The sequence below is a fragment of the Ambystoma mexicanum genome, chromosome 9 (assembly GCF_040938575.1).
Source record: "Ambystoma mexicanum isolate Mex_15411 chromosome 9, UKY_AmexF1_1, whole genome shotgun sequence".
NCBI classification, from domain to species: Eukaryota; Metazoa; Chordata; class Amphibia; order Caudata; family Ambystomatidae; genus Ambystoma; species Ambystoma mexicanum.
Genome location: NC_090931.1, coordinates 861,841,236 through 861,855,754, shown reverse-complemented (window position 1 = coordinate 861,855,754; position 14,519 = coordinate 861,841,236).

The following is a 14,519-nucleotide window of genomic DNA, read 5'->3' as shown; positions in this document are numbered from 1 at the left end:
ATGGGTGGGGGCCTGGTGGAGGCTGCCCCTGCACTGCTGGGGGGTGGGGGTGCAAGGGGACATGAGTGGGACATGGTTGGGGGCCTGCTGGCAGGTGCCCCACAGTGCTGGGGGGTGGGGGTGCAGGGGGACATGAGTGGGGGCCTGCTGGGGGGTGGGGGTGCAAGGGGACATGGTTGGGGGCCTGCTGGCAGGTGCCCCACAGTGCTGGGGGGTGGGGGTGCAGGGGGACATGAGTGGGGGCCTGCTGGGGGTTGGGGGTGCAAGGGGACATGAGTGGGACATGGTTGGGGGCCTGGTGGCAGGTGCCCCACAGTGCTGGGGGGTGGGGGTGCAAGGGGACATGAGTGGGGGCCTGCTGGGGGGTGGGGGTGCAAGGGGACATGGTTGGGGGCCTGCTGGCAGGTGCCCCACAGTGCTGGGGGGTGGGGGTGCAAGGGGACATGAGTGGGACATGGTTGGGGGCCTGGTGGCAGGTGCCCCACAGTGCTGGGGGGTGGGGGTGCAAGGGGACATGAGTGGGGGCCTGCTGGGGGGTGGGGGTGCAAGGGGACATGAGTGGGACATGGTTGGGGGCCTGGTGGAGGCTGCCCCTGGTGACTGGAGGGGTGGGGGTGGTGGGAGACATGGGTGGGGGCCTGGTGGAGGCTGCCCCTGGTGACTGGAGGGGTGGGGGTGGTGGGAGACATGGGTGGGGGCCTGGTGGAGGCTGCCCCTGGTGACTGGAGGGGTGGGGGTGGTGGGAGACATGGGTGGGGGCCTGGTGGAGGCTGCCCCTGGTGACTGGAGGGGTGGGGGTGGTGGGAGACATGGGTGGGGGCCTGGTGGAGGCTGCCCCTGCACTGCTGGGGGGTGGGGGTGCAAGGGGACATGAGTGGGACATGGTTGGGGGCCTGCTGGCAGGTGCCCCACAGTGCTGGGGGGTGGGGGTGCAGGGGGACATGAGTGGGGGCCTGCTGGGGGGTGGGGGTGCAAGGGGACATGGTTGGGGGCCTGCTGGCAGGTGCCCCACAGTGCTGGGGGTGGGGGTGCAGGGGGACATGAGTGGGGGCCTGCTGGGGGGTGGGGGTGCAAGGGGACATGAGTGGGACATGGTTGGGGGCCTGGTGGCAGGTGCCCCACAGTGCTGGGGGGTGGGGGTGCAAGGGGACATGAGTGGGGGCCTGCTGGGGGGTGGGGGTGCAAGGGGAAATGGTTGGGGGCCTGCTGGCAGGTGCCCCACAGTGCTGGGGGGTGGGGGTGCAAGGGGACATGAGTGGGACATGGTTGGGGGCCTGGTGGCAGGTGCCCCACAGTGCTGGGGGGTGGGGTGCAAGGGGACATGAGTGGGGGCCTGCTGGGGGGTGGGGGTGCAAGGGGACATGAGTGGGACATGGTTGGGGGCCTGGTGGAGGCTGCCCCTGGTGACTGGAGGGGTGGGGGTGGTGGGAGACATGGGTGGGGGCCTGGTGGAGGCTGCCCCTGGTGACTGGAGGGGTGGGGGTGGTGGGAGACATGGGTGGGGGCCTGGTGGAGGCTGCCCCTGGTGACTGGAGGGGTGGGGGTGGTGGGAGACATGGGTGGGGGCCTGGTGGAGGCTGCCCCTGCACTGCTGGGGGGTGGGGGTGCAAGGGGACATGAGTGGGACATGGTTGGGGGCCTGCTGGCAGGTGCTCCACAGTGCTGGGGGGTGGGGGTGCAGGGGGACATGAGTGGGGGCCTGCTGGGGGGTGGGGGTGCAAGGGGACATGGTTGGGGGCCTGCTGGCAGGTGCCCCACAGTGCTGGGGGGTGGGGGTGCAGGGGGACATGAGTGGGGGCCTGCTGGGGGGTGGGGGTGCAAGGGGACATGAGTGGGACATGGTTGGGGGCCTGGTGGCAGGTGCCCCACAGTGCTGGGGGGTGGGGGTGCAAGGGGACATGAGTGGGGGCCTGCTGGGGGGTGGGGGTGCAAGGGGACATGGTTGGGGGCCTGCTGGCAGGTGCCCCACAGTGCTGGGGGGTGGGGGTGCAAGGGGACATGAGTGGGACATGGTTGGGGGCCTGGTGGCAGGTGCCCCACAGTGATGGGGGGTGGGGGTGCAAGGGGACATGAGTGGGGGCCTGCTGGGGGGTGGGGGTGCAAGGGGACATGAGTGGGACATGGTTGGGGGCCTGGTGGAGGCTGCCCCTGGTGACTGGAGGGGTGGGGGTGGTGGGAGACATGGGTGGGGGCCTGGTGGAGGCTGCCCCTGGTGACTGGAGGGGTGGGGGTGGTGGGAGACATGGGTGGGGGCCTGGTGGAGGCTGCCCCTGGTGACTGGAGGGGTGGGGGTGGTGGGAGACATGGGTGGGGGCCTGGTGGAGGCTGCCCCTGGTGACTGGAGGGGTGGGGGTGGTGGGAGACATGGGTGGGGGCCTTGTGGAGGCTGCCCCTGGTGACTGGAGGGGTGGGGGTGGTGTGAGACATGGGTGGGGGCCTGGTGGAGGCTGCCCCTGGTGACTGGAGGGGTGGGGGTGGTGGGAGACATGGGTGGGGGCCTTGTGGAGGCTGCCCCTGGTGACTGGAGGGGTGGGGGTGCTGGGAGACATGGGTGGGGGCCTGCTGGGGGGTGGGGGTGCAAGGGGACATGTGGCTTGGCTGGGGGGCATGCCCATGGTGGATGGGCTGCCTGCGGGACATGACCAGGGGTGCAGGGTAGTCCCCTGTGGTGTGGGCTGCCTGCAGAGGTCGTGGAGGGGGTAGAGGGGAGACCTGGGAGGACCCACACTGGCAATTCACCTCTTCAACTTCCCGCACACCTACGTAATACACTGCCCCACTCGCACAGGCCCAATCGCGTGTAGGATTTCTCGCGCACCCCTGAAATCCACGTACCCAGGCCAATCGCGTGTAGAATTTCTCGCGCACCCCTGAAATCCACGTACCCAGGCCAATCGCGTGTAGATTTTCTCGCGCACCCCTGAAATCCACGTACCCAGGCCAATCGCGTGTAGAATTTCTCGCGCACCCCTGAAATCCACGTACCCAACGCAATCGCGTGTAGATTTTATCGCGCACCCCTGAAATCCACGTACCCAGGCCAATCGCGTGTAGAATTTCTCGCGCACCCCTGAAATCCACGTACCCAGCCCAATCGCGTGTAGAATTTCTCGCGCACCCCTGAAATCCACGTACCCAGGCCAATCGCGTGTAGAATTTCTCGCGCACCCCTGAAATCCACGTACCCAGGCCAATCGCGTGTAGAATTTCTCGCGCACCTCTGAAATCCACGTACCCAGGCCAATCGCGTGTAGAATTTCTCGCGCACTCCTGAAATCCACGTACCCAGCCCAATCGCGTGTAGAATTTCTCGCGCACCCCTGTAATACACGTACCCAGGCCAATCGCGTGTAGAATTTCTCGCGCACCCCTGAAATCCACGTACCCAGCCCAATCGCGTGTAGATTTTCTCGTGCACCCCTGTAATCACGTACCCAGGCCAATCGCGTGTAGAATTTCTCGCACACCCCTGAAATACACGCTCCCCGCTCTGCGTTTGCTGCTGCCCTTTGCGCTGGATTGGGGATTTTGATGGCTTTTCCCTGCGCAAGGGGCGTTCTTGGGGGCGTAACTGACGCTGCTGCAGGGTCGCTGCGCCACTCTGCGCCACGGCTGGTTGTGGATGTTGGAATCCATGAATACGCTGTGCGCCTGAATTTGTTTCGGCGCACGCGGCTGGCGCAGACTACCGCACGCGCACACTGTGCGCCAGCCGCGTGCGCCACTTGTGCGCCGAATTCTATGAATTGGCCCCATAGTATTTATAATTCTCCACACCACTAGCTTACTTTTTTCTGTCATCTGAACCCCAGTTTAGTAACACATTAATTCAAGAATACCCATCCCTACTAGTTGTACTTCCCAATGCACAATCACACACCATTACATACATCTTTATCACCTTACGCAAACACTCATGCACCCACCACACATGCATTGCAGAACACCCCAACCCATATCTTCTGTATTTTTTTCAACAGACCCTAAAGAATGCCTACCAAAAAGCAACTCCGTAGAAAGGGACACAGAAGTAGAGCAAATGAAAAGAAAAGTCTCCAACATAAACATCCATCTATAGCAAAATTTGTAAAAAAAAGTTGAAACACAACAGCTAATACAGTCATGTAGTGAAACAGAAGAAGTTTGTAGTACAAACATTTTCCCTCCTCTATCAAAAAGTAAAACAACCCAAAAAACAATTAACAGAAAAGCAACTATCACTACAAATAAAACGTCTTCTATAAATCTTGATATAGTACAAAGTGGGCATACCAAGAAAAGTATTTTAGCCAAAATGTTCCGTCACAAAGTCCTTCAAAATCTTACAAAAACAGGAGAGAAACCAGCTTCAAGACTTCAAACCTATCGTAGGAAAGTAATCTTAGAAGCGTTGATAGACAGTGCACTTCTTCTCAAAACGAAGTTATTTATTTTAGTGTTAAACAGAATGAAACCACTAACAAAACTAATAACTAAATTACAAAAAAGACTTCTCAATAAACGAAATGTCAACAGAAATAACTTCTTAAATATCTGTGGAGGTGAATGGAGTCACACTACAACCACAGAACCATACTTTAATGAAGAAGCCTACAAACAAAAGCAAACAAATACAATTGCCATACATAGCAGTGGTCGAGGTTATGAAAAAGTTAATAATACCATAATGGAACAAGAAGAACTCCTTACAATAATATGCCCTGAAAACGTAGATTTACCCCTCCATTCAACTGAATCAGAACATCTAGTGTACAAATGGCCATGCACGTCAATGTGTAACATTCCCAAAAAAATGTTCAAGTCTTTACGCCAATTCCTCAATCAATATGTGAAAAGCAAAGACAAAATCAAAATTAAACTACTGCAAAATATGGATGCTTGTCCAATACGCAAGTACACAAGACTACAAGGACGTTCCTTGGCCTGCATTACAGGACCTACTTGCAAAACACCCTCCATGATATCAAAAGGATATCAACACAACATGCAAGTATAAGAAATCTAGTTTATAAACTGTACTATGCTAAAAGTCCTGCTTTATTACTAGCCAATTTAAATAACATTCTTCTACATGGTACAGCAAAAGACCTCCTAGAAGAAATCGACTATATCCAGACAAAATATTTTGGAAGTGAAACCCACTTACAAGATGAATTAGCTGTCAACCAACTTCGTAACAATTCTGCACATGGCAACCTTTCACTACAGACATACAAAAAAGAAATACTAAAATTTTAAAGTACTTCAGCTGAAGTACCAAACCACGTGTGTGTATGTTGCCGCAGAACTTTACATAAAAGTAGCACAAAAACTATAGACCTATCATACAAAATGGAAGACAATGAAGATTCTAAATGGTTTGAATTAGCTCTCTACCTTATAGCAGAAAACAAATACGAAATAACTGACCCCATAATACTTTGCAGTTACTGCACTACAAAACTTGACAACAACCAAACTCCTTCACGTGCTATCACAAATAACTTGGAATTGTATCCACTACCAAAACCCCTTCAACAACTTAATTTATATGAGAGCATCATAATTCAAACAGTGCACCCATTTCAAGCAATAATACGCCTTCAACCAAAAACTGCAAAATTATCTCCCTCTGAATTAGTGAAAGGTATTCGTGGAAAAGTAGTGTATTTACCATTAGATCTAAAAGAAAATGTGCACACTCTCGGAGTGCAACGTCCAATGCAGCAATCTTTAAATATCTTGGTAAATGGAGTACCTACAAAAGACAAAAAAATTTGACAACAACTGGTAGATTTACATAAAGTTAGAGAAGCCCTACAATATCTTAAAGAGAACAATGAATATTACAAAGAAGTTAATATTGAAGAAAACTTGCAAGATACAAGTGAAATAATTGAACAGACACAAGAAGCTGGTCAATTTGAGCTCCTAGATCCTGCTACAATATCAAACACTTTAGACCATTATACAATTCATCCATTGCACTCTAATGACACCATAGAAGATGCACTGGAAACGTACCAAATGCGTCAAACAAAAGGATCACCAATCAGCATATGGGAAAAAAGTATAGAAGCACGTGCTTTTCCTCTACTCTTTCCTACTGGCAAAGGAGGAAGATACGATGATAGACCTACTCAAATATCAGCATCAGAATATCGCTCATTAAGAATGTTTTCTGAAGATCCCAGATTTCGACAAAATGTGGAATACATATTCCACCTACTCTTGGAAAGTGAACTAGCAACTTTATGTTGCGGAGTTGCACACATATTAAAATCAGGATCACACTTTCAAAATATGACAGCTACACAATTATTACAAAAAGTTCAACAAAAAGTTGAGGTTTCACAAGCAAATCTTACAAATCTATTAGCAAATATGCGTGGTACTAAAGAGTACTGGTTTCAACGTCATGGAGATGTACGTTGTATGATCAGAAACCTTGACCCACCCACTTGGTTTGTTAGATTAAGTTGTGCAGAATATGCATGGGAAGATTTACATGCTTTCCTACGCATATCAAACGAAAACAAAACAAACATAGATATACTAACACCTGGAGAACTTTGTTCACAGGATCCTGTTAATGTTTCACGATATTTTCACCATCGCTTCATTGCTATGCTACATTTTATTTGCAACAAAACTGTTCCTCCCCTTGGAGAAGTGCAACACTTCTTTTGGAGGAGCACCACATATCCACATGCTTTTATGGATTAAAGATGCTCCTAAATTTGGTCAAGACAGTGATACCACTGTTTTACAGTTTATTGAAAAATATGTCACTTGTGAAATTCCATCAGAATCCACAAATAGTGATCTTCATGCAAACATTTTACAATTCCAAAGACACAAATGTGGCAAATATTGTCGTCGCAAATACAAAAACAAAGGGAAATACTACACCAAATGCCAATTTGGTTTCCCTAGACCAGTCACAAATACAGGTCAAGTGAACAACCTCATGTCTTCAGTTAGACATAGTGTTAAAGGTAAGTCACCTAAAAATACATATTGCATAAAAAGAAAAGAAGAAGAAAAATATATCAATGATTACAATGCAAACATTGCCTACTTATGGAATGCAAACATTGACGTGCAGTACATTGCAGACAATTCTACTGCAGTTGCACAATATGTCACAGCATACTTAACCAAATCAGAAAAGGCAGAGCTCCAAGACCTCTGGAATGACCTGTCATCAGATAAAACAGTGTCTCAGAAATTATACAGCTTGGGCATAAAAATGCTGTCCCATAGAGAATGTGGATTCTATGAAGCAGCTGATCGATTAACTAGTACTGCATTGTATGGTAAATCTGCAAATATAGTATGGCTAAGTCTTGGTCCAGCTAAATCTAGAAAAAGAGTTCTAAAATCATACGAAGATATAGAAACAATAGCCAAACATGATCCCAACAGCCAAGACATTTTAAAAAACAATTTATTGGACACATACTACCCAAACAGGAGTACCACTTTGGAAACCGTGAGTCTATACCACATAGCCCAAAACTACACATACAAAAATAATATAAAACCTGATAAACAAACCGTAAATACAAAGTGACTAACTGTGAAGGCAGCTTAGTAAAACTCACCAAACCAAATTTAATTAATCATATCAAATTGTCATTAAAGACTCCTCAACATAAAGAAGTATATTACATGTCCCTGCTACAACTCTTTAAACCATGGAGAAAAGAAGAAGAAATACTAGATAACTATGACTCATATGAAGACACTTTCAAAGCAAATAAAAGCAGTATAACTGATGTAAACTTTGCACAGTACAAAACAATGTTACAAAGTGAACACCAACACGAAGAAGAACTCCAGGCCCAACTAGATAAGAACACTCCTGACAGTAGTCAACCATCTGTCACAGGAAGCCAAGAACCACTGGGAGACCCACTAATAACAAATGAGGCAGAATTAGCTATGATAGAAGTACAAAACACCAGTATGAAGATAAAGAAGACTTAACTATACTAGAATCAAAGCTAAACAATGAGCAACAGAGCATTTTTCAAGAAATAACAAAAGAAATTGCACATGGTGTACAACATGAAAACAAAGAATGCACCTGTCAAAATTACAAACCTATACTATTGTATGTCAGTGGTGAAGCTGGTTATGGCAAAACATTCCTAATCAAAATCATCAGTAAGTTCCTTCAACAATTCACAAACAACAAACTGTCAGCAATTGTCACTGCCCCCACAGGTTTAGCTGCCTACAACATAGGTGGTGTCACTTTACACCGATTACTACTCCTGCCAGTAGAACACCAAAACAAATGAGATTATTACAAACTTTCTGCAGAATCTGCAATTGAACTAAGCAGAGTATTAAAACAAATGAAAATGCTACTAATAGATGAAGTGAGCATGGTGTCCAACCTAATGTTGGCTTTGATTCACCTCAGATTACAGGAAGTACTCAAAACAAACTATGAAGAGCTCTTTGCAGGAAAACACATTATTGTTTTCGGAGATCTTCTTCAATTGACACCTGTAAAAGGTGAGCCTATTTTTAAAACATTAGGACACAAACTCTGTCGTAAAACTGTTGGCAGCATTGGAAATGTCAACCTTTGGCAACATTTCCAATACAGAGCATTAACACAAAACATGCGCCAATCTGCAGATCTCACTTATGCCAACATCTTAAAAAGTATCAGAGTTGGTATACTTTCTAGAGAAGCAGAAGCAATATTGAAAACCCAGCACATTCATGCATTTTATGATGCTACAGATGTTATGGAACAGTTAGCCCACAACAATGTCAATTGTATGGCCTTAATGCCAACTCTTGCAAGATGTTTCAAATTCAATGAAATCATGTTAAGTAAAGAAATGCAACCAATAATGGAAATTAGCGCCACAGACAAACTAGATGTACATGGAATGACACTACCCATGTGTGACCAAGCCACAGCAAGACTAAACAGTTTAGAAAAATCAATCTCAAACACAGCAGGCTTAGAAAAGATATTAAAATTATCCTTAAGCTGCAGAGTAATGCTGAAACGTAACCTTGACGTAGACCAAGGACTAGTTAATGGAGCACTGGGTACAGTTGTTGGCTTTCAAACATACCCACGTGACAACAAATTTCAGAATGTCAATATTCTCTTTGACAAACTTTCAGATGTTAAAAGAATAGGACGCTCAACAGCTTGATTCCTTCTCTTCAAAGACATGTATGTACGCAGAGAACAATTTTCTCTAACTCTTGCATACGGAGTCACCATTCATAAATCACAAGGTCTTACCTTAGACAAAGCAATGATAGACATTGGTAACACAGTCTTTAAAGAGGGCATGAGCTACGTAGCACTATCACGCTTACGTACACTTGACAGTCTATTTCCAATCAACTTTGATGCAAGTAAAATAAACGCTGATATTCCTTGCATTTTAGAGTACAATAGACTTTGTTCACTATACACCCCCCATCCACAAACATATCCTGTTCCACAAAAATGAAAATGTTTTAAAAGAAAACTAAATCAAACAGAAATGCAACAGGATGTCACTGCAAATCCTCCAAAAAGAGTAAAAGAAACTAAAACTTCATCAAGTATCACAATCAAAAAAGAATCAATTAGGGAAAGTAAACCAGGTACTTCTTCAAAGAAGGAAGACAAACTCCAAAAAAAGCAGTCAGATACAGAACTACATGGTCCATTTAAACTCTCAAATATAGTTGGTGTATGTTGCTACGCAAATGTAGCAATGAATATTCTATTTCAATTACCACCAATTGTTGAGGTGATTTACTTACACAGTGCAGACCCATTGTGTTTGCAAATGTAAGTACTTCACAGAAATGCAGCAAACAATCCTGACAACACGTATAGTGTTTATGGAATAAGACAACAATTGGACTACTGTGCTGGAATGGTGAAATTCACTATAAACTCACAGGAAGATCCACAAGAATTTCTAATGTACTTACTACAAGTACTGGAAAACAAAAACATACCTACAAATGAAATCTTACAGATTTCATACATGTGGAAACATACATGCACTCTCTTCAACAATCTGACACAAGAACAAATCCCCAATGAGCGCTTTGTGTATAGATCAATACCTAATTGTGAATCCGTTCCATTTCAACAACTTGCACAAAATGCAAACCACGGTAGATTATGTTCCACCTGCAATTCAGATAATCGCTCCACGTTAGTAATACAAACACATAGTAAATACGTAATACTAATGCTTCTACGTTACAATGCAGATGGTACCAAAAACAACTGCAAGCTGACTGGATTCACACATGGTCAAATATCACTTGGTAGGAAAACCTTCACAACAATAGGTATCATCTACCACGCAGGAGCCATAACCAACTCAGGACACTACACTGCATTTATAAAAAAGAAATGTGGATGGTTTGAATGTAATGATAGAACCATTACTCTAAAGCAGAGATTGCCAGCAAATCTTACAAACGCTTATTTAATGTTCTTAAAACCAAAATTGGATAACTAAACTGTACTTAAACCTTAAGTACACTTGTAGTAAAAAAAATATAAACTGGCACAACAAAAGCTATCTAACTGCCCAAAGATGCTACAACAACTAAACAGATAAATAAGGACTACTCAAATAAATCAAAAAATAGACAGTTAGAATACGCCAATTGGTATCTAACTGTCCCAAAATTTAGAAATATTCAAACAGATAAATCAATACCACGAAATTATATCAAAAAATAAACAGTTAGAATACGCCTACTGGTATCTAACTGCTCCTAAACTGTACAATGTCCAAACAAATACCTAATATCTTACTGCTCCCAAAAACTGGAATAATCCAATGTATAAAGCATTAGCGAGAAACAACAAGTAAACACTGAAAACAAACAAACAAATAAACTGTAGCATAACAGAAAAAGTTTTTTTTTTAATCCAACATGGATTTTTTTTCTCCCACAGACCCAATGATTTTAGCAACAAACACATAAACTGAGCAAATTGCACAGTACTCTCGTTTGTCATCGACTAAATATGAGGGTAAAAAAAAAGAAAAATGTTGATTGTACAATGTAATAACTCTTTATAAAATACTAATACTAACATGCTATTTTCTTTTATCACAAGAAAAACATGAACTCCCGTTACTAAACCAAATGGTAAGTATAACATCATAAATACAACCATCGCAGCATATCACACCCATACTGGCTTATAACATTGTTCCTTATAAATTTGTTTTTGACCCAAAGTTATAAGCCACTCTGAGTGTGATATGCTGCGGTTCTTCTGGCAAGGGCATACACTCTTGGGTGCATGGCATATGACTGTGATATGCTACAGAGCTTCTGGCCAGGGCATAGACTCTTGGGTGCATGGCATATGACTATGTCACACCCATAGATTCAAGCATTGCAACCATTTTAATGTCCGCGGACACAAGGAAGGTCCTAGAACACATTCAACTTGCCAGAGGACAATACGGACAGCGTCCTCAAGACACCCCCATTTTCTTTGTGTACGAATATTTCAGGACACCGCGAGTGTTCTTAGAACACTTTCAGCTTGCCAACGAACAATACACACAACGTCTCCAGGACACCCCCTGCTAACATTCCAAGACCCCACAAGTGTTCTTAGAACACTTTCAACTTCACACCAAATCCATTCTGTTTATTTATGAACATTCCAGAACAGCTGTGTTGTCCGCAGACAAATCGAACACAACAAAAGCGTCTAGTACATAAAAGAAAATACAACATTGAACCTATCTCATACTCCCCCACCCTCCCCAAACACTCTTACACACCAACACACGCCACTAAATACAATTTTTAATTCAAGTTTCACCGTGCTGTCCGCGGTCGTCGGCGAATGCAAGATGGCGGGCGCGACAGAAAATCTGACGCGCATCACGCACCACACCGCCCAATCAGCGAACACGTTGCATGTCCGCGGACATTACGCAAGCCCATGGGCCAATCGGGGTGCTGTCCACGGAGCGAACAGGGAAGTCCGTCCGCAAAGCGAACACAGATATCACACATTTTTTTGCCTTACATTTTGGTCATTTTAAAAAAAAAACTCCTGGACGGATTTACACCAAATTTGCAAAAGCACGCTTTCTGGACCAAGCCGGCGCTCCTGCCACAAATTCGGTGTAAATCCGTCCAGCGGTTCAGGCTGTAGCCGTGCCAATTTTTTTCCCATTATGTCTATGGGAAAAAACAAAAGTTTTGGGACCCCCCCTATAACTTTGCACCCCCTGGACCAAACCTCTCCAAACTTTGCAAGACAATTCAGAGTGGGCCATATACTTCTTTTGCAAAGTTTGGTGAGGATTCGTCCAGAGGGAGCGAAGTTATAAGCCACCCAGAAAGCGCTCTTCCTATGGAAACACCAACTTAACCAGAACTACATGGACGCTACCGTGTCCATGTAATATATATATATATATATATATATATATATATATATATATATATATATATATATATATATATATATATATATATATATGCGGTCAATTGTGCAAAGGTCAATTCGGACCCTTGACTTTCGGTCAATTAGGTAATTCGAACAATTGTGTTCGAACAATTTGGTTAATACCTTCCTGAAAGCGTGCTTTTGCAAATTTGGTGTTAATCTGTCCAGTAGATACTTTTTTAATGCCCAAAATGTAGGTCCCAAAAAATTCATTTACAGTCTTTCTTCCCTTTCCACTCTCCTCGTCCCACCACGCCCTGATTAGGTATTTGTAAGTACTGACAAACGCATCCATCAATGGCCTCCAAGACTTCAGCATCCTACAATGTCATTTCTCCACTAGAGTTCATATGACCCGTTACAACATTAGGATGCACATGTGCTGTTATTGGGAAGCACTTCCAGTTAAAACTTCAGTGAAACATTGCAGTAATTATGCATGCACATTCATGCACAAAAGCACCCATCACCACAAAAGAAACTGGTGGACATTTTTTTAGCAGTGTGTGCACAGCTCTGTTAGAAGTACCTATGTACACGAAATCTACTTATAAGCGTCCACTATGTCTTTTAAAAGCATACTAATGTTCCTCCCATCTGCCACCATGAAGTGGCAATTTGTTGGTGTATGCTTCCAATGTTTTTATTTACCCATATCATACACTATATTAGCTAATCAGTAACTCTGTTCTTGCCTTCCCACATTGATATCAAAAGTGTTCCCCACTAACCCACCTACTACATAACTCATAGAAATAAGGCACTAAATGCACCACTGAATGTATTTTAGGAACCTACAGGCACTTTCCAAAAGGTCACTGTCTGCACGAGTGTGGTGCTTTGTACGCTACACTGTTGCCAAAGGCTCTTTTTAAATTTGCCCACTTCCACTTTCTGTCCTCACCAACTCATGCATAAAGAGTGTGCAACTTGTCCTTCGCCTCCACGGCAGTTATGCTACCTCTGCTTTTGTAAAATATGTGCGCTACCTCCCACTAACTGTGAAAAATAAAATAAAAGCCCTGTGCATTATGCGGAATGACATATAGTCCTTGGGACCTCAATACCTTCCACTCTGACTTCCTACATATCTGCCTGCTCCACCTTTTCCCTCATTAGCCTCCTACTCCATCCGGGTCAGTTGCTTGTGCACACAATCAGATGATGGTCTTTCTTCTTCTGCTGCCTCCCTGTGCAACATGCTCTCTGTTTCCCTGCACCTTGAGGCGAATAATGGTAGGCTCTCAAAGCACCTGAAAACCTTCCATGTACTTCTTTTTTAACCCTCATGTCACCGGCTGACTTCCTGGCTAAAATGTATTGTGCACTGGTTTCTTACCCAACCTATCAGTGTCCCATTCCACCTTCCTCCCTACAGTTCCACCCATGCACTAGCTTTCAGCCAACCCCCGCACTTGCGTACTGCTTTCTAGAACCCTAACAGTGCACACATCACTTTATGTGAACACTTATCCTTCCACTTGCCAGCAACAGCCGTAGTTGCATGTATTTCTGTTCCTTATTGTTCCCTTATACTGCACTTTGCCCTCCCCCTTCCTATTCACCTGCGCACGGTCAATGTCAGCTGGCCTAGAGGAATCAATATCTCTGTATGGCTTCAATTTTGCGTCACTTTCCTTGGCTCTCCTTCACACACTTGTATGTATGCGCAATACAAACAGCAGAAAGTACCATAGCACATCATATAATATAATGCACACATTGCATGCATAACAACATCATGGCTTTATACACTTCACAATATGGTCTTCCATTGTAATGCATGTACTACATATGTCGGAAAAGTGGTCCCACAAAAACAGCAGGGAATGTATAGTAGCAACGTTACGCAAGTGCGTTCAGTCCATGCATACAAACATGATGCATGCCCCTAACCTTGCAAACTTTCACCATAGCCTCCTACATTTAAGTGTACAAACAAACCTTCTCTCACAGTCTTTGTGTACACACCACAACCAGTAAGCACATTGTCCAATTGCATGGCCTCCTCAGTGACAATGCTATAGCTGCCATCCTAAAAACAACAAGATGTGCAACG